Source organism: Choloepus didactylus, chromosome 15 (assembly GCF_015220235.1).
Source record: "Choloepus didactylus isolate mChoDid1 chromosome 15, mChoDid1.pri, whole genome shotgun sequence".
NCBI classification, from domain to species: Eukaryota; Metazoa; Chordata; class Mammalia; order Pilosa; family Megalonychidae; genus Choloepus; species Choloepus didactylus.
Window position 1 is genome coordinate 8,526,923 of NC_051321.1, and position 18,718 is coordinate 8,545,640.

Here is an 18,718-nt window from a genome sequence, read left to right on the forward strand (position 1 = left end):
TCTTTCCATTACACCATATTTGAGTTAAAAAGATGTCAACAAATACAGGGGCTAGCGTTGTCACAGTTAAGGAATTAATTCATGCGTTTGGCTCAGAGTTTGAACCACTATGCTTATAAATACTTGGATTCTGAGAAATACTTCATTTGGAAAAAAGTATCCACTGTTCAAAAAAAATATTTTTCTGAGAACCTCCATCCTAAAATGTAGAGACAGTGTAGTTTTGTTGACATTTAGTTTGTTCTGACTTTTTTACTTCAGTTGTTTCCCAGCCTACCACAGAAGATACAATTCCATTTTACTTTTTTCTGGCTTATTGCCAAGATCCCACATGGCAAATTATGGATCTGTACTTAATTCCATTAATAGTGGAAAGCCATGGAAATGTCAGCAGGAAAGTGCCAACATTGGAGCTATACTTCCACCTGGAATGTCTGTGGGACTAGAATAGGGGTAGAGAAACCAATTACAAAAAAAAAAAAAAAAAAAAAAGGAGAGAAACCAAACTAGCTGTGGGAATGGGAAGGAGAGACCAAAGTGAAACCGTATGACAGTAGAATCTTCAGGGTCTGCCAGTGACTGAATCTGGGGCAGAAGAAAGAATCAAAATTCAGAGAGCTCTGAATGATACCAGTGTCACTGACCAGTGGGAAACATGGGAGGAGCTGTCGACTACCTGATCAGGTTATGTTGAGATCCTCCTGACCCATCATTGCAGCAGCCAGAGGAAATGCGGAAGCAGGAGATAAACACCAGAGACTTATCTATGTAGGAGTTACCCTTGAAGCCACAGGAGTGGGAAAGAAAAATAAGAACTACAGAAGGAGAAAAAAGAATGGTAAGAAAAATAGATGAATAAGGTGGTAAGTGTTCTGGAAGCCAAGGGGGTGGTGAGCCTCACAAACGTGGTAGTAAACATTGTCAAATTCTGTAGACTTAGGAATCAGAGAAAGGTCACAGGATTTGACAGACAAGAGACGTATCAACCTTCTGGAAAATAGTTTCTCAGTAGGAGGGTGGGATAGAAGCCAAATTTCAAAAGCTGAAGGCCTGTGTGGGTATTGAAGCAGTGATATAGACCACCAGTCCAAGTCACTGGCAACGAAAGGAAGGCAAGAGGCTTAAGAGGCACAGGGAGTAACAGGAATGAGACAAGGTTTTTGTTTTCTTTTAAGCATTTATTTTTGGGAATAGACATATCTGAGCACTTTTGTAAACGGAGAAGAGATGGAGAGAAAAAAGAATGATTGTAATCTGAGAGGGAGGCAATACAGAGCACAGTGGTTGGTCTTGGCAAGCAGAGGAGTCACTTCTTCCTCAGAAACAAAAGATGTCCTGAAAACTAGAGCTGCACAGAGATTTTGGAGGGAGAGCCAGAGGTGATGGAGCAGACTTCGTGGGCTCTCTCTTCAGTGAGTCAGGCGCAGGGTCAGCTGCTGAGGGACCTGGAGGAGAATGGAAGAACTTTGGGACAGGGCTTTGAGGGAAGAAGAGAATAAAAAAAGAAGAGCAACAAGGAGCCACTTTCTCCAACAAGGTTTGGCAACCAAGAATCTGACCTGGAAGGGAGAGCCCAGGCTGCAGAGGTTACCCAGATATGGACATTTTCAAGGAAGGAAAGTTAAAGGCACTTTGCCAAAGTGAATGACCATGGACCCAGTTTGCTTGGAGTGTCTAGGGGATCTGTGCTTTTATGAAGCAAGTTTTATAAAATGGGTGAGTTTCCCTAAGAGAAATAATAGACATGTTCAGTTGTTACAAGAATGAATTATCAGCCATATTGCAGAAAATGTCAGTTCTATAAACTGCAAAATAGCTTCCACATATTGTGTATGAGCAACATGATTCCTCAGTGGAAAAAACCTCTTTACAATAGAAAATGCAATATAATAATGCTGCCTAATCCATTCCGATTAGTAAATTACACCAGGTCCCTCCTGGACACCAACCACTGCCCAAAAATAACATCTACCATGAAAGGACAAAATATGCTTGTTAAGCATCAGACAGAACATAGCTCGTTTGACTTATCCAAATCCCAGCTAGTGCTAGAACTAGTCTCATCTCAATGGATAGGAATTTACGCTCTTAGTAACAAAGTCAATATATAACTAGATTAAGACATTTTCCTTAATCTTCAGTTAGGTATCCCTTTAAGGTAGACTCTCTGAGCTATGAAAGAATTGTTGAAGTTTTATTGAGTCTTTTCAAGAAGTTTGGAAACATCGAGTAGCTAAAACAACTTCCCTAGTGGTGTTATCTGGATCTAGAAAAGTTTTGTAGAGGTAACATTGTGAAATGGAAAGAGCATGGACTTTGGAGTCAAACAGACCTGAGTTTAAGTTTAAATTCTGCTCTGCCACATACCTGTGCTGAGTTCCAGGCTCTTCACAGGAAAAATTATTGAGTATTAAATGGAGAAATGTCTGCTTCCTTGCTCTGTTCTTTCATTTAATTCAGAGAGCATTTATTGAGGAATGACTCCATCTCAGGCACTGTGCTGAGAACTGATGATGCAGAGACAAAGAAGACTCTCTCTGTACCCAAGGGGCTAAAAACTAGCTTAGGGATTCCTAACCTGGGCAGGGGATCCCTTCTAGGGATTCAGGGAGAAGAGACCCTCAAGGGTCCGAGAACTGGGATGGGGAGAAAATGTGTCTTTATTTCCACCAATCTTTAACTGCAATATAGCATTTACATCAATTATCAATGAAGGCAACAAACCACAGTTATATTAGCAGACCTGTGACTTTGTCACCAACAGAATCCAGTGGTTTTTGTATCACATTAGTTGTAGATCTTTCAAAATATGGTTCATGCCAAATCATGGTGGCTATTAGACCTGCTGTTAGGTCTTCTTTTTTAATGTGTGGTTTAAAAGTACTTAAATTAATATTACAGATTTTTTTTACATTTTTGATATGCATAGAGTATATTTAGTAATTGCATAATTTTTCAAGTTATATAGCTAATATCAAAGGCAAATGTTTTCCTACATTTGTCACAACATGCCAATTCCTACCAAAATGTCTTTATTTCCCAAAATTCCTGCCTGTATCCTACCTCCCAGTCATCAGGACCCACTGCACTCTTTTATTCTGAACAGCCAATTAGGAAAGGTGACCCATCCATTCTGTTCACGATGACAGCACAGAGGGGTGCCTCCTCTTTGTTACATGGTCCAAGCATGGCCTCTAAATGACACTTGAGAAAGGGTAGAGTGGGTAAAATTGAGTCTCCCAAAACTCCCCACCTCACAGCCCATTGTAGTATGTAATTTAATTTAAAATGCAAATCTTCTCCTAATATTTAACCTCAACTCTTAAATTTGACCACAGCCCAAGCATGGGACCATTGGGTCTCATCCTGCATCTGGTGGCAAATCAGGCTTTGTCAGTTTCCCTCCTGGCTGGGGAATCAAATTTTTCCCCCTTTAGAAGACCAAGTTGTGGAGGGAAAAAACAAGCTCAACTAAGCAGGAGCATGGGGTCAGCTTGCAGGCACACATGCTCTGTCCTGGTAAGGCTGTTAATGCACGTGCATGTCTTCTGGGGTTGCAAGTACAGCAGGCCACGCCTGCAGGTTCTACTCCAGGCCCCCAGGGACACTCTTGCTTCTATGTCTGGAGAACAGTTTCTTGTTCAGGATCCTGGTGAGGGTCACCCACTTACTCCTGGCCCCCTCTGACTGCTGCAGGAACATGAGGTCTCTGTGCAACTGGTTTATGCCTGGGTCTTTCTGTCGATGTCACCAGTGGAAGAACAGCTTACAACTTTCCTTAAAATTCCTCTGTGCAGGCAATTAATTCTGGTTGGCAGAGCGATCCTCTTTATGCTTTCTTGAAGCTCCAATCTCAGAGACACTCAGAGAGCCCTCCGACAGTTCCCCATCTGGGTCCAGCAGGGCTTGGCCACTCTACCCATGACCCAGGATTCTTCCTCCACATCCCTAGGCCCAGGCTAGGTCAGGGCTGGCAGCTACTCTTCAAGTAGGTTGGAAACTGCTGCCACTTCCGGATAGCCCAGGGTCCCTCCCTGGCTTGCAGTTTTCCCGGAGGCCATAAAATACAGCATTGGGGTGGCTTTGCTGTCCTGAGATAGCGAGGTCTTGGAGAGCCCTGACAAGATGATAGGGCTTTTCTTCTGCAGTGACTTCAGTTTGAGTTTTGAAGATTCACTGAGCTGTCAAATGGCAACTTCAGCCACATGATCTGAAACATTCAACACAACAATCTGTATCTGAACAAGAAAAGGTTTTACCAACAGCTTGGATGGAGGTGTCCTTCTTGGTCACTGTTTCGGTTTGCTAGAGGTGCAATTATGCAAAATACCAGAAATGGATTGGCTTTTATAAAGGGATTTATTAGGTTACAAATTTGCTGTTCTGTGGCCATAAAAGAGTCCAAATTAAGATTTCAACAAGAGGATATCTTCACTGAAGAATGGCCAATGGAGTCCGGAACACCTCTGTCAGCTGGGAAGGCACGTGGCTGGTGTCTGCTGGTTCTTCACATTTCAAAATGGCATTCTCCAAAATGTCTCTGGGTTTCTCTTAGCTCCTTTCTCTCAGCTCCTGTGTGTCCTTGCTTCTTTCTCCCAGGACCTTTCTCTCTAGGTGTCTGGGGGTCCTCTCTTAGCTTCTCTGGGGCAAACTCCGGGCTTCATCTCTTAGCTTAGCATCTCCAAACATCCTTCTGTCTGCATCCCCCAGCATCTCCAAGAGTCAGCACTTGTGTTGGCTCCTGATCTCTCTTAAGTACTCTGGTGAACCAATTAAGTCCCACCCTGAATGGGCAGGGCCCACACCTCCATGGAAATAATCTAATCAAAGGTCTTGCCCACAGTTGATTGAGTCACATCTCCATGAAAACGATCAAAAGTTTCCACCCAACAAGATTGGATTAAATGATCCTGGCTCTTCTGGTGTCCATAACAGTTTCAAACCAGGACAGTCACCTCCACTTTAACAGATGTTTTCACAGCAGACTCATGGCTCAAGGGGGATACCATCCCCACATCAAAGCTGGACATGGTTTTCCCATCAGTGACAACCATGATCATGGTCCCATGGGGCATTACCACGTTGTCTTGTTCTGTCTTTGAAGCAAGAACAGGGGAAAGGATTTGCCAGGATTTCAACTCACTGGGTTCTATGTAAGAAAACTCCACAGTGACTGATCTCAACCTCAAGCTACCAAAGAGCACTCGTGGGTCATCATAAAACTCTGTGGTCCAAAGGCTGCTTTTGAGATAAATCTAAAGGAACAGCTGTCATCGCAACAGAGCTCTTGAGGATCTGCCATCCTCTGAAAACTGCAGTTGTAGCTTCTTTGATGTGGCATTCAACGCAAAGGTGAATTCTTCTTCCCAAGTGAGGTCAGCAGTGTGTTTTGCTAAAGAGCTGGAGGACCTCTGAACCGGGTGTTTCAGCTGAGCTATGCACATTGGGTTAATGTTGCCTGAAGCTCCAGGATCATTTATATTCTTCACCAGTAACGTGAGTTCCTCAGCCCATGGAGGTTTGGGAGGGCAAGTTTCTTGAGAAGTAGATCTGAGTGCCGTGGAGATGCTGAACCTCCCTCACAGCTGTAGGCTTTGTGCTCAGATGGGGAAGTGGAACTAATCAGATGCTTCAAAGTACCTGTGAGAGTTTCAGATACTGCATTTGTCTCAATCACTTGGTCCTCCCCCAGTGCTTTGGGCTGAATCTGAATGGCCATTTCCAGCAACCTGAAGAAGGACCACCTCATCTGGATGTCCTCTCTCTTTGCTTTCTTGTGGAACTGCAGCTGGAAAGGAAATGGGGAGAGCTGCAGGTCATCTGGGACCCTCAGGTGAGGCAGGTAGTGACTGAGAGGAAGTAAATGGCCTCCCCTGGCACCTTAGAAGACACCACCTCCTCCTGGGTGGACCTGACCACTGGGTGACTTGCTGCCTTGCCAGCTCCAGGGACTGCTGCAGCGTGTCCTCCTGTCCTTTTGGCCTCCTTCAGGGCTGTCACTCAGGCCACCTGCCACTTGCTCCACCAGCTATTTTGCATCAGGATCCAGGTCAGCAAAGGTGTCCATCTCGGGGTGCTGCCTCTCCCCAGGGTCTGCTGCTCACCGCTGGGGCCGGGGTCGTGCCCTGGCCAGTGCCCACTGTGCCAGGTACAGGCCCACCGTGCCCAGGGTCGTGACAAAGAGTCACACCAAGACCTCACTGAGCCACAGGCCCAGTTGGGTCAGGATGTCTGCTCAGGTCGAGCAGACGGGCGCAGTGGGCAGGACCGAGGGGCAAGGAGGAGCCCAATCCCAGGGCAGCTCTGCGCATGTGCCCGAGTGCTAGGCCCGCAGTAAAAATGTTTTGACAACATTTCTATTTAATTGGTTCCCTTGTAATCTCATTTATTTTATGCAATTAGAAAATTATTCTTGGGTGTCCATGGCACCAAAAAAAAAAAAAAATTAAGAAATCCTGGTCTAGTTAGTAGGAGATTGAATTGTATTCATTTTTCAGGACAAAGAGGCAAACTCTATAAAATAATCAGAATTCTGATGTTCTAATACAGGACACAGAGTAGGTAAACTATGCGATTCCCTTGGAAAATAGAAATGGGAAATAAAGGCTGTGTTTTGCAGGCAAATATAATTAGCTGAGCCAAGAGACATGAGGAAAAGAGACAGAGAGAATGCAAAAGATGAGGGAACCCAGAAGAAGTAAACAGCAGCCCTGAGAGCTAGCGAGCCTCACATATGCTTCTTTGTAGACCTGGGAAATTATTTTGCTCCTATACCATTGGAAGAACATGCTGAAAATGAAGTAGATATTTTAGAAATGCTACAGAAAGCCAAAGTGGACTTCAAACCTCTTCTCTCCAGCCTTTCTGCAAATAAAAACTTAGAGAAAGCTGGTGTTCAGGGGTTGGGCTTTCAGTGGAAAATGTAGCAGCAGGGCCCAAGGGCTTGAAGGTGACCAGCAAGTGACAAATCCAATTCCCTTCACATCGGAACACTTAGAGGAGACCCTGAGTGCTGCAACAAGCAGTTGGGAGATCAAAAAGGTTGGAGATGAGGCTGCTGCAAGAAGCCGGTGAGCACTGTGAAGGCAAGTGGAACTCGGCCTTCACACACCAAAGTCACCCAAAGCCTTGACGGTCATCTGAAGTCCTCTGCTGAGATCCCAGGCCAGCCCAGCCCTGAGAACATCCTGCAGGAACTTTTGGGTCCACCAATGCAGAGACCTGCTTCTTCCCATCTTCTGAGTGGCCTTACAGGGAGCTGGGAGCCTACAGTGTCTACAGAGCTAAAGAGTATCTTTTCCTCCCTTGTCACAGATGTTCTACTCGTGAGCAGCCTCATCAAATGACCTTCATCACAGAATGCCATCACTAATGGATTTCACACACAACAGTAACTCCGAGGTCCATTCCAAAACATGCACATGCCCATGAGCCTTGTCACAGCCGAGATAAGCCAGCTAGCACTGCAGCAGGCAGCTTCAATAAGGCCAGCCTGGCTGCATGACCTTGCAATGTGGACAGCCAACTTCTACCAGCCAGCTTTGGGCAGACCGCAGGTGGACAGAACCAGAGATGGATTGAAAGACAGGCAGCAGTGAAAAACCACCTTGGCTCCCCCAGTTCCGGGAACACCTTTTCTCCTCCCTGTCCACCAAGTTCCTCTCGTCCCCGTGTACCATTGTTCATTCCGTTCACCAGCTTCACCCAGGCTTGGTCCGAAGGATGCTGGCCCAGGGACTACATCCATAGCATCTTCCAAGTTGGCCCCAAGCTGGTGTTCTTCCTCCAAGTGGACCTGACTCATTACAGGGAATAGCTGGCCCAATCCTGGGTTGGCTTTTTACCCTTTACCTGCCACTAGAGACCCTCTCTGAGACCTTCATCCTGGGATGCTTCTGCATCTGGTTGTGAAGCAGCAGCAGCCACGGTGCTCCAGGTCTGCACCCTGCAGGCTCTGGTTCCCAGGCAGCAGCAGCAGTGTTCAGATGACCCCACATCCCCAAAATGTGCCCAGCCGGTCAGGCCTGCCCCACTGGCACTCCCAGCTGCAGCATCGCCCTGTGGGTCCCCCCAAATGGTTTCTCTCAGGAGTGTAGATGAACCAGACAGTGAGCCAGGCAGGTATGCTCATCTAAGCCGGGACTCTGTAACTGCATCTGGAGCGGTTTGTGGGTTTTTACTTTGGAGCGCTCCATGCGAAGCTGTTTGGGGGGCATGGAAAATGCCCATGTACCTGCTGTGGCCCGTGTTATGGTGGAAGCCTCTCTCAGCCAACCCAGTGGATCTGCCTGACTGCATATAGGATGCACAGTGTTGTCAATTCCAGAAACAGTCTTTCTCTTTTTGTAGGATATGCAAATGAAGTGTTGATGTCTTCACCAAGAGGTGGCACCTGAGGGTTCTTCCGAGGAAATAAATGTCCAGACCCTTATGTAACATCTGTATATAAACAACTTTTGTTTATATATACAGGATAGCTTTTCTGAACTTATACAGCTGTCCATAAAGGTAGTTGAGATTAGTTAAGCCGGTGTCAACAGTTTGGATTTCTTTCACTTGTACATTTGGGACTTTTGTTTTTTCTTTTGATAGATTAAAGTTGCATATGCTGTGTGTGTGAATGAAAAAAAAAAAAAAAATATATATATATATATATATATATATATGCTTCTTTTTAAATCTAACCCATATGAAAAGCCCCAAACGTATTTATCCAATGTATTGTTTTCATAAACAAAATCTTTTCCCATTTCCATCCTGACAAGGTGGTGCCACCAGCTCTCTTTTTCCCCTTTTTTCTCCCCCTCTCGTCCTCTGTGTCCCTCTCCCCATTTCTCCCTCTCTCTCCCTCTCACTCACAGGGGAAAAACATCCAGACCTGGAATCTAATACTTGAATACATGTCTTATTATATAATGGGTATGGAATTGAAAACATTCTGCCATTTTACCGAACACTAAAATGATAAATTATCTCAAAGTAACTCCAAAGTAGCAAAGTGAGGCATGCCACAATATTTCCCATTCCTTTCCTTCCAATCATTTCAGACACCACACAGTCTAAAATATTCAAATATTTGAAAGTATTCATGATGTCATTCTAGAATTTCTTAAATTAATAAAGTTGACTCATGCAAATGATTTTATTTGCTTTGAAACAATATATAAATTCAAATAGTGAACCAAAGAGAATAATCTGGGCACCCAATTGGTAGCTAAGATGAAACCACAAAGAACAATATTTTGTTACATTTAATACGGAAGATTCATAGTAGCTATAAATTTGAAATACACAAGTCAAACAGAAAAAGGGGGCTACCCTCTCTTCTAAGGCCACTTGGCAAGTGAACTCACTACCCTCCCCACTACGTGAGACATGACTCCCAGGGGTGTGAATCGCCCTGGCTATGCGGGAAATGACTCCTGGGGATGAGCCTGGAGCCAGCAGTGTGGAATTGAGAGGATCTACTTGACCAAAAGGGGGAAGAGAGATGAAACTAAATAAGGTTCCTGGAGGTTGAGAGATCTCAAATGGAGTCGGGAGGTCACTCTGGAGGGTATTCTTATGTGCTATGTAGATGTCACGTTTTAGTTTTTGGTGTGTGGGAATGTCTAGAAGGAAATACCTGAAGCTGTTGAACTGCAACCCAGTGACCTTGATTCTTGAAGATGACTATATAACTTTGTAGCTTGCACAGTATGACTGTGTGATTGTGAAAACCTTGTGGCTTGCACTCCCTTTATCTAGCATATGAACTGATGAGTAGAAAATCAGGACAAAAATTAGGTGAAGGATAGGATGGGATGGAGGGGATGGAAAGTTTTGGGTGTTCTTTTTTGCTTTTTTTATTTTGGTGTAAGGAAAAGTTTCAAAAATTGATTCTGGTGATGAACACACAACTATATGATGGTACTGTGAATAACTGATTATACACTGTGGATGACTGTAGGGTGTGTGAATATATCTCAGTAAAACTGTATTTTTAAAAAAGTAAATGAGCAATGGGGGTCGGAGGGAAATGGAATGTTTTGGATGTTCTTTTTTATTTTAATTTTAATTTCTTTTTTTTGGAGTAATGAAAATGTTCAAAGATTGATTGTGGCGATGCGTGCACAACTATATGACAATACTGTGAACAACTGATTGTACACTTTGGAGGACTGTATGTTATGTGATTATATCTCAATAAAATTGCATAAAAAGGGGGGGGTGGCTAATCATGCAGCAGTGTACTTTTATAACCAATACAGAATTATTCACTTGTTCCATGTAAGGATAAAAACATGAATTATATGATCAACAAACTCATTGGCTGCTTACAGTATTCATACATTACTTGGAGGGTCCAGCTTTAACAATGAACAGAAATGACCACTCCCTGTATTTTAAATATTTTTGGCTCCTTGATTCCCTGATGTATCTTGAGTACTCAAGAAATATTTGTTGAATGTATTACTTTGCTTTCTTGATTTTACACTTCAGGGTATTTTCAACCATTATTATTCTAAATTGAAAACCTAATGCATTTATATTTTGTTCAAGAACTTGGAACAGTTTGAGATTTTTAATTTTTTCCTTTCAATTTTTAATTTGTACATATTGCACAGAATTTTAAATGTTGTCTTATAAATGAAAGCAGATGAAAATTATATCTAACACTTACATTAGGTTTTGCATGAAGCAGTCTTTAAAAGAACAAGATATATTTTATGAAATTTGTCTAGGGCATTTTAAATCTGAAATCCATAATGGGGGTTGCTTTGGAAGGTCCATGGATTCCTTGAAATTGTATGAGAAAATCCTCTGGGCATGATATAACTTTCATCAATTCTCAAAAGGAATTCATGACCCCAAAAAAGGTTAAAAACCACTGGTTTATACCATATTTTATATTTTTAGTTTTAGAATATTTTAACTTTTCAAAGCATTTAATAGCCATTATCTCCTTTTATCCTTATCAGTATTGGGAGTAGGTGTTATCTCCAAGTAATTGAAGGGAAACCCAAGAGACAGTGAAGTTCCAGGACTTGGTTTTTAGAAATTGGAGCCCAGGCCTGACGAGTCCTCACCCAGCAATGCTTGCCCCAGCTTTTCCATCTGTCTAGCTGGGACCCAAACAACAAATAGCACACAAATGTTTTCATAAAAGATTTGTGTGTTGACAGTGAATATTAGTGCCTTCTCTAATCTTAAAATTAATGTTTCCGAAAGGCAGTTCTTGCAAAAGGTACTTACCAGATGATCACAGTTTCCAGGACTCATCACACTTTTGAAATAAGAATCACACCAACGGTGGGGAAAATGAGAAATAGCATTAAGTGCTCAACTTCAAACAAGGCTTAATCAGTGATGAACTTGGAAAAAACAACCTGCCCATGCTGAGTGAATGTCTGGTCCACCCTTTTAGGACACTTTGTTTCGGGAGCCCTGGGTGAGTTCTCTGGAAGGGGTTCAAGAAGCAGGCAGGTAAGGGAGCACCTGGAGCCGCGCCCCAGGGCAGGTAGGAGGCTGGGGAGAGACGGTGCCGGCATGGTGAGGGACAGCTTAGGGCCCACTCGGAACTGCATTCCTCTGACCCTGGACCAGCACGACACCAGTCATTGTGAGGTGAGTGGTGTCCCCCAAAAGGAGATGTTGAGGTTCTAACCCACCCTGTTCCCCACGTCCCCAGCCTCCCACCTGTACCCGTGAATGCAACCTGATTTGTAATCGGGTCTTTGCAGCCATAATCAAGTTGAGATGAGGTCATCCCAGATTAGGGTGGTCCCTAAATCCCACAACGCCATCCTTATAAGGAGAGAGAGATTTGAAGACACCCTCAGAGGGAAGAGGGAGGCACAAACCAAGGAACTCCAGGGATTGTGGGAGCCCCCGGGAGCTAGAAAGATGGAAGGAAGAGGCTCCTTTCTAGAGCCTTCAGTGGGAGCACAGCCCTGCTGACACCTTGATTTTAGACTGTAGCCTCCAGAACGGTAAGGGAATACATTTCTGTTGTGGTCGCCATCCAGCTTGTGGTCCTTGGTCAGGGCAGCCCCGGGAAACTAGGACACCAGCGAGCATCCTGCATCCTTAGTTTCCACCCGCCGGGGAGATCCGGCGAGACGTCAGCAACCTGCCTTGAGAGCAGGTCAGATTGTACAAACACCTTGCAGAACGACATCCTTCCTCCTTTACGTCCTCGCATGAGAATGTAGATAATGTAGAACTAGTAAAAAAAAAAAGAAAATAAACAGCAGGAAAAACTCAAGTTGCACAGCGCATCTTTTTCAATTCTAGTCGGGATGCTATTTTCTAAAAACAAGCCACAGGCAAATCAACCACTTCTTTCTTAGAAGTTGTGCTTAGAAGACATGAGTATCTGTCAGGGACCCACGAGGAAACAGATGTCACACCCCAACGGAAGAATAGAGGTACTTTTCAAAGGTGTGAAGAAAACCAACTAGGATGGTGAAACAGCCCTGGGCTGCAGCAGAAGGAAGCCGTTACCAAATCCTAGAGAGAGAGCAGTAGCAGTGGGGAGGCCTCCAGGTGAGAGCCGAGCCTTCCTAGAGAAGCACAACCACTGTCCAGCGGAGGCCCAGCAGGGAGGGGCCGGGGAAATACCCAGACCCCTCTGTCCTCCCTCCAGGCGCCTCCAGGGCCTCTCCAGGGCCAAACCGAACTGGAGAGCAGAGGCCTAAGGAGGGACTTCATGTTATCCTCGCAGGTCTCTCCGCTCCAGGGCTCAGAGCAGGGGGCAAGTGGGTCTGGAGGGGCAAATGGAGGCTCTCCACCCAACAGACACGACAGCAGAGCAAATGTCAAACAATGAAGATTTCCAGACGGTTCTCTTTACCCGAAGGGCACATCTACTGCCCTCTCAAATCCTTTCGCCTACTCAAGGGCAGTGTCTTTTAAAAACATCAGAAGTTTCCTTTTCCTACTACAGCATGTCGATATGCCATAATAAGAATTATGATAATCCAGTCTACACCCGAAATTCTATAGATGATTGTTGAGGTGGTACAGAATCATTCCAGTGAAATAATGCAGAGCCCTCAAGAAATGGCTTCATAAATTGATAGGAAAAAATTGAAGTCCATAAACGGGTAGGTTACCTATCTGGCAGCGTTTCTTCAGAATGAGATGATTTCTCACAAAAGGTAAGATTTGTGTGAGGCTTAGACTGAATTTAGTGCCAGTCATGCTCATGTGTTAAACAATTATAAACTGTGTTTCCACAGCTGGGGGATGTGATAGACTTTCCCTTTATGATATTTTGTTTTACAATAACAGCTTTGAATCTATGGGATTTCCATCACTGAAATCAGGATTAGAGAAGAGGAATCTTCCTTATATAATTGAGTAGAAAAGAAATGTGTTAAAAGGGCAGCCTAATCTGAGATAAATGTATTTCAGTAAAGCAGGGAAATAAATGAGTGACAGACAGGTAGCTTTGTTTTAACATACTATTCCTGAAAGCTTCTCTAATCATAAGGGAAAACTTCACACAAATAAAATATTAGCAGTTTAATCAATAGGTCACCGTGGGTAAGGATAAGCGACATCACCGTGGCCCACAGTCATTGCCACTGAAGCATGAAATTTTTCTTGTGTTGCTAGGCTAACAGGCAAAGTCTATCACCATTAGAAAGAAAGAAAACAGGTCTTCAAGAGGAATATATATTCTTGCTCAAGAACTAAGAAAATAAACCTTTTTTTTTTCTCAAACTCTTAGTTTGAGATTATTTTCAATTGAAAAAAATGTAAGATGTCCATTTGGAAATGCTTTTTCCAGAGCCCAGAACTTGAACACCATTGCAATCAACACATTATAATTTCCTTTCTCAAAAGCATGTACAACTACAGTGAAATCCTCAAATCATTTGTCTGCTAACAAACACAAAAATAAAGATGACCATTAATTTCTCCATTGGAGTTTTTAATCTGATTTTTTAAAAGCTAGAATGAGAACCTTTTTAAATGTAGCTTCCTAAGGCCCTAGGAGTTAGGTATTGATTTATTTTTCCAAGATTTACAGCTTCCATAAACTTACAAAGGAAGTGAAGTCAGTGATTGTGGCAGAAACTGTTAGAAACCCTCCCCAACATCCTCTCTCTTTTCCTTCATAAGCAATAGAACATGAATTTCTAACAAAACTACTGCTCAGCTAAATGCCTTTACTGTATTTCCAAGTCTCCATTACAGCTATGTGATGAAGTTCTGGTCCATAATGTATTTATGTTATAAATACATGTTATTCATATATATAAAAAGACTTTATAGAAATTTTCCATAAAAGGGAGGGAACAGGCCATTCTGCCCATTTTACCTTCCTCCCTAGAATGTGGATGTGATGGCTGGAGCTCCTGTGGCCATCTTGAACCATGAGATGATTTTGAGGGTGGTAGAGCAGAAGGTTGGGAGCCCCAGGCCCTGATGGAACTACTAGGCCACACATGGACTGCTTTCCCCCAGACATCTTTTACATGAGGAAGACATGTCTATCTTATTTGTTGTTTGGGGATTTTCTCTGTCAAACAGCCTGATAGACTAATACTTCGCTTCCTAATATTTAGGAGTTGCTCTTTCCTCTTCCTCTTCCTACATCTTAAATTTTTTTAAAAAATTATTTAACACTCTACTTTGTTTTTGTGGGAGGAAACCCTACATAGCAACTAAAAGATTGTGAGGGAAAAAGATCATTGTAGAAAATGTTTAATCTTCAGATGATGCCAAAGATAACTTTCCCAAGTCTCTAAAAGTATGACAACAAAGAAGTGTCTGATTTAAAGAAAACTGAGTTCATAAACATTATGGTAAAAAAGAAAAAGGATTATGACCAGCATATAACATTATATAATGTTTCCCACACTTAAAATAACTTATAACTGAAATTGAATATTATGCATACAAACTTGGCTGTTTTAGTCAGGTTTCTCTTGATTGCATCTACACCTGATTGCATCTATAATCAACAGTTGCCATGTTACATAGTACTCACAAATCCTTACAGTTCTGATCAACATGGCCTGAAGAGTTGAATGCAGAGCCAGGTATATTCCTCCCTCCCTTAAGATTCTTGTTCAGATATCACCTTAGTAAAGCGTTCTCAAGCCACAATATATAAAATTTTAATTTACCTATCACCTATCAGCCTTAGCACACTGACACTTTCTAACCACTTTCGCTGCTTTAATTTTTCTTGTTAGTGCTCACCACCATCTAACATACTATGTCTATTTTTAATTTGTGCACCTTGTTAGCTGCCTATCTCCTGTACCAGAAAGGGAGCTCCCTGAGGGCAGGGATTTTTCCCTGTTATCCTTCTACCTAGAAGAGTGGCTGGCCCATTGCATTTGCTCAATAAATATATGGTAAAAGAACTGTTGGAACACCCCTGTTCATTCTCTCTGACTTGATTCTAACTGCATTGACGGTGAAGACATTTTGGTTCATCCAGCTGGCAGCAGAGGGAGGGCTCAGTGCACAGAGAGGCCTGGGGGCCACAGTGCTGCCTGGCAGTGGGGCGCTCCGTGGGTGTCAATGCTCTGTCGTCACCATCTTGAAATTCTTAGTGGTTTTATCTTCGAGTTCTTGTTTTGTAAGTCAAGTCCAAAGGGTCAATGGCGCATGCTCCGGGGGCTCCCAGCCTCGGCTCCCGCGGGGTCTGGCCTGCCGCTGCCTCCCCACCTCCCCGGGTAGGCTCCCAGCCCCCAGTTCCCATCGCCGCCCAGGGACCACCGCGGCTCCACCCGGGTTAGGGTCCTGGGCGCCGGTGTGGGGAGGATCGGGTGAGACGGGCCGAGACAGAACAGGGTCCCAGTCACCTGTTAGGGTCTGCGCTCACCCCTCACCATGCCCGGGAGAACATGACATTAAATAGCAAATAAAAAAACACCATGACAGGCGGAGAGAGAGAGATCGGAGGTGGAAGAAAGAAGAAAGTTTTCTTACTGCTTTTGCACAAGGGGCTCCGCATTTCCATTTTGCTCTGGGCCCCATCAATTATGCAGCTGGCCCTGCCTAGCACAAAAGCGAGAGAGGCCAAGGATTAGGCTTTATTCCAGAACCTGCGCCCAAACCTGCAGCTCGGGCCTCGTAGGAGAAGTCGAGGTGCTGCGCTCCCCACCCCCACGGATTCTCCAGCTGATGTGGAGACCAAGTAAGCCTTTTCTGGTCCCAGTGAGTGAGTCAAGGGCCCCTCCCCCACCGTGACTCGGGCTCACCCGGCTTTGTCTGGGTGCAAATGTGCACAAGTAGGAGTGCTGGCAAAAGGTTGACAACGGTCTCTGGGCATGGGAGCCCTGATTCGCATCATTTGCTCATTGCCGTGGTGTAAATATTTCCCACCAGAGCCAATTAGGAGCTACCAATATTTGACAACCAGCCAGCAAAAATTCTTGAGGATTTAACGCTTGGCTCTCCCAAGCTAATGCAAGCAGCTCCCGCACACTTCTCTTTTGGGAGGGAAGAGAGACGAGAACTCACCGCACTTTATCTATGATCTGGAACAATATGAACAGGTAATACACAGGAAAAAAACCCGAAGGACCAGGAAATGTGAAAAGATTAACTCAACAGCGAGTAGGATAATGCAAATGAAAACAATAAGGAAATACACCACTTAAAAAAAAATCAGGCTGATGGAAATGTTAAACCTCAAGTTTTGATGAGGCTGTGGGCAACTCTTACTGGTGGGAGTGTAAACTGGCTCAGCCACTTTGGAGAGCAATTTGACAGCGTCCAATAAATGTTCAATGCGCTTAAGCCCAGCAGTTCCTCTGCTGGGTGTCTAACTCCCAGAGTTTCCCACAGGTCTGCAGGGTGCTCACTCCAGTGTTATAAGCATCCTGGACTCCATGGCCCATCACCCAGCCTCAACAATCAACTCATGGCCAATCTTGTTTCAGTTTTATGCCCATCCACTTCTCCCCTGTCCATATATTTTTTTTAACTTTTTAATTTGAAATAATTTCATATGTACAGGAAAGTTGCAAAAATAATACAAAACCAATAACGAAAACTCCAAAATATCCTTTAACTAGATATTTAGACTTACCGTCTTTTAACATTTTGCCACATTTGTTATATCTATCTATCTATCTGCTTACTTATTTATCTTCTAAACATTTGAGAGTAGATTGCATACACCGTGCTCCTTGAACACTTAATACTTGCATGTGTATTTCCTAAGAATGAGGATAGTCACTTAGGGAAGCTCATTCAGTACAGTTGTCAAGTTCAAGAAATTTAACAATGATATAAAGCATTAAGTCTATATTCCATTTTTTTCAATTCTCCCAATAATGTCCTTTTGGGCACTTTTCTCCTCCACTATTAGACACAGATCATGTATTGCATTTAATTGTCATTGTCTCTGCAGTATCTCTTTCTCTTTTCTAAATTATGAAAACATATATTTGACATAAAATTTCCCATCTGAACCCCTCCCAAGCATGCATTGCAGTGGGATTAGTGACACTCACAATGTTGTGCTACCGTCACCACCATCAATTCCCAAAACTTTTCCTTCACCGCAAACAGAAACTCTCCCCTATTATGCATTAATTTCCCATTGCCCCTGCTGCCCACGCCTCGTAACCTGCACTCTATTTGTCTCTATGAATTTGCATATTATAGTAATTTCATGTAAGTGGAATCAAACATTGTCTGTCCTTTTGTGTCTGACATATCACTCAACATGATGTAAAGTTCATCCATGTAGCAACATGGATCAGAACTTCATTCTTTTATGGCTGAATAATATTCCATTGTATGGATAGAACACTTTTTGTTTATCCAAGAACATCTGGGTTCTTTCACCTCTTGGAAATTATGAATAATGGTGTTATGAACGCTGGTGTACACTTATCTGTTTGAGTCCCTGCTTTCAGTTCTTTTTGGTATATAACTAGAAGTGGGATTGCTGAATCATATATTGTAGTTCTATGTTTAATTTTCTGAGGTATCACCAAACTGTTTTCCATAGAGGCTGCACCATTTTACATTCTTGCCAACAGTGTATGAGGGTTCCTATTTCTCTGCATCCTTGCCAACACTTGTTATTTTCTGTTTTGTTTTGTTTTTGTAACTTTTTATCTTGAAATAATTTTAAACTTACAGGACAGGCACAAAAATAATACAAACCCCATATAGAGAGCTCCAATATACCCCCACCCATCCCAGATACACAGATCCACCAGTTTTAACATTTTGCCACCTTTATCATATCCATCCAGCCAGTAAGCCAGTCATCCATCCATCCATCCATCCATCCATCCATTTTCTGAACATTTGAGAGCTGCACACATCACACTCCTTGACATATAACACTCCCATGGACATTTTCTATGAACAAGGACATTCACTTATGCAGTCACCTTAAGTGCAGTTATCAACTTCAAGAAATTCAACATTGACATAAAGTTTACATTCAATATTCCAATTTTTCCTTATGTCTCAATAATATCCTTTTGAGCCTTTTCTCCTCCATTCTTGATTCCATCCAGCATCATATATTGCACTTTTAATTGTCATTATCTCTCTAGTTTCTTTCTTTTTTTTATTTTATTGAGATATATTCACATACCACGCAGTCATACAAAACAAATTGTACTTTCGATTGTTTACAGTACCATTACATAGTTGTACATTCATCACCTAAATCAATCCCTGACACCTTCATTAGCACACACACAAAAATAACAAGAATAATAATTAGAGTGAAAAAGAGCAA

General features: G+C 43.1%; 3 pseudogenes; 2 read left to right on the forward strand and 1 right to left on the reverse strand.

Annotated features, from left to right (window-relative positions):
• Positions 1 to 3,977: 3,977 nt before the first annotated feature.
• LOC119509827 lies at positions 3,978 to 6,311 on the reverse strand (annotated as a pseudogene).
• Positions 6,312 to 6,758: 447 nt separating this feature from the next.
• Positions 6,759 to 7,598, forward strand: LOC119509828 (annotated as a pseudogene).
• Positions 7,599 to 11,529: 3,931 nt separating this feature from the next.
• The window catches only part of LOC119509829, a 43,787-nt pseudogene continuing 36,598 nt past the window's right edge, over positions 11,530 to 18,718 (forward strand).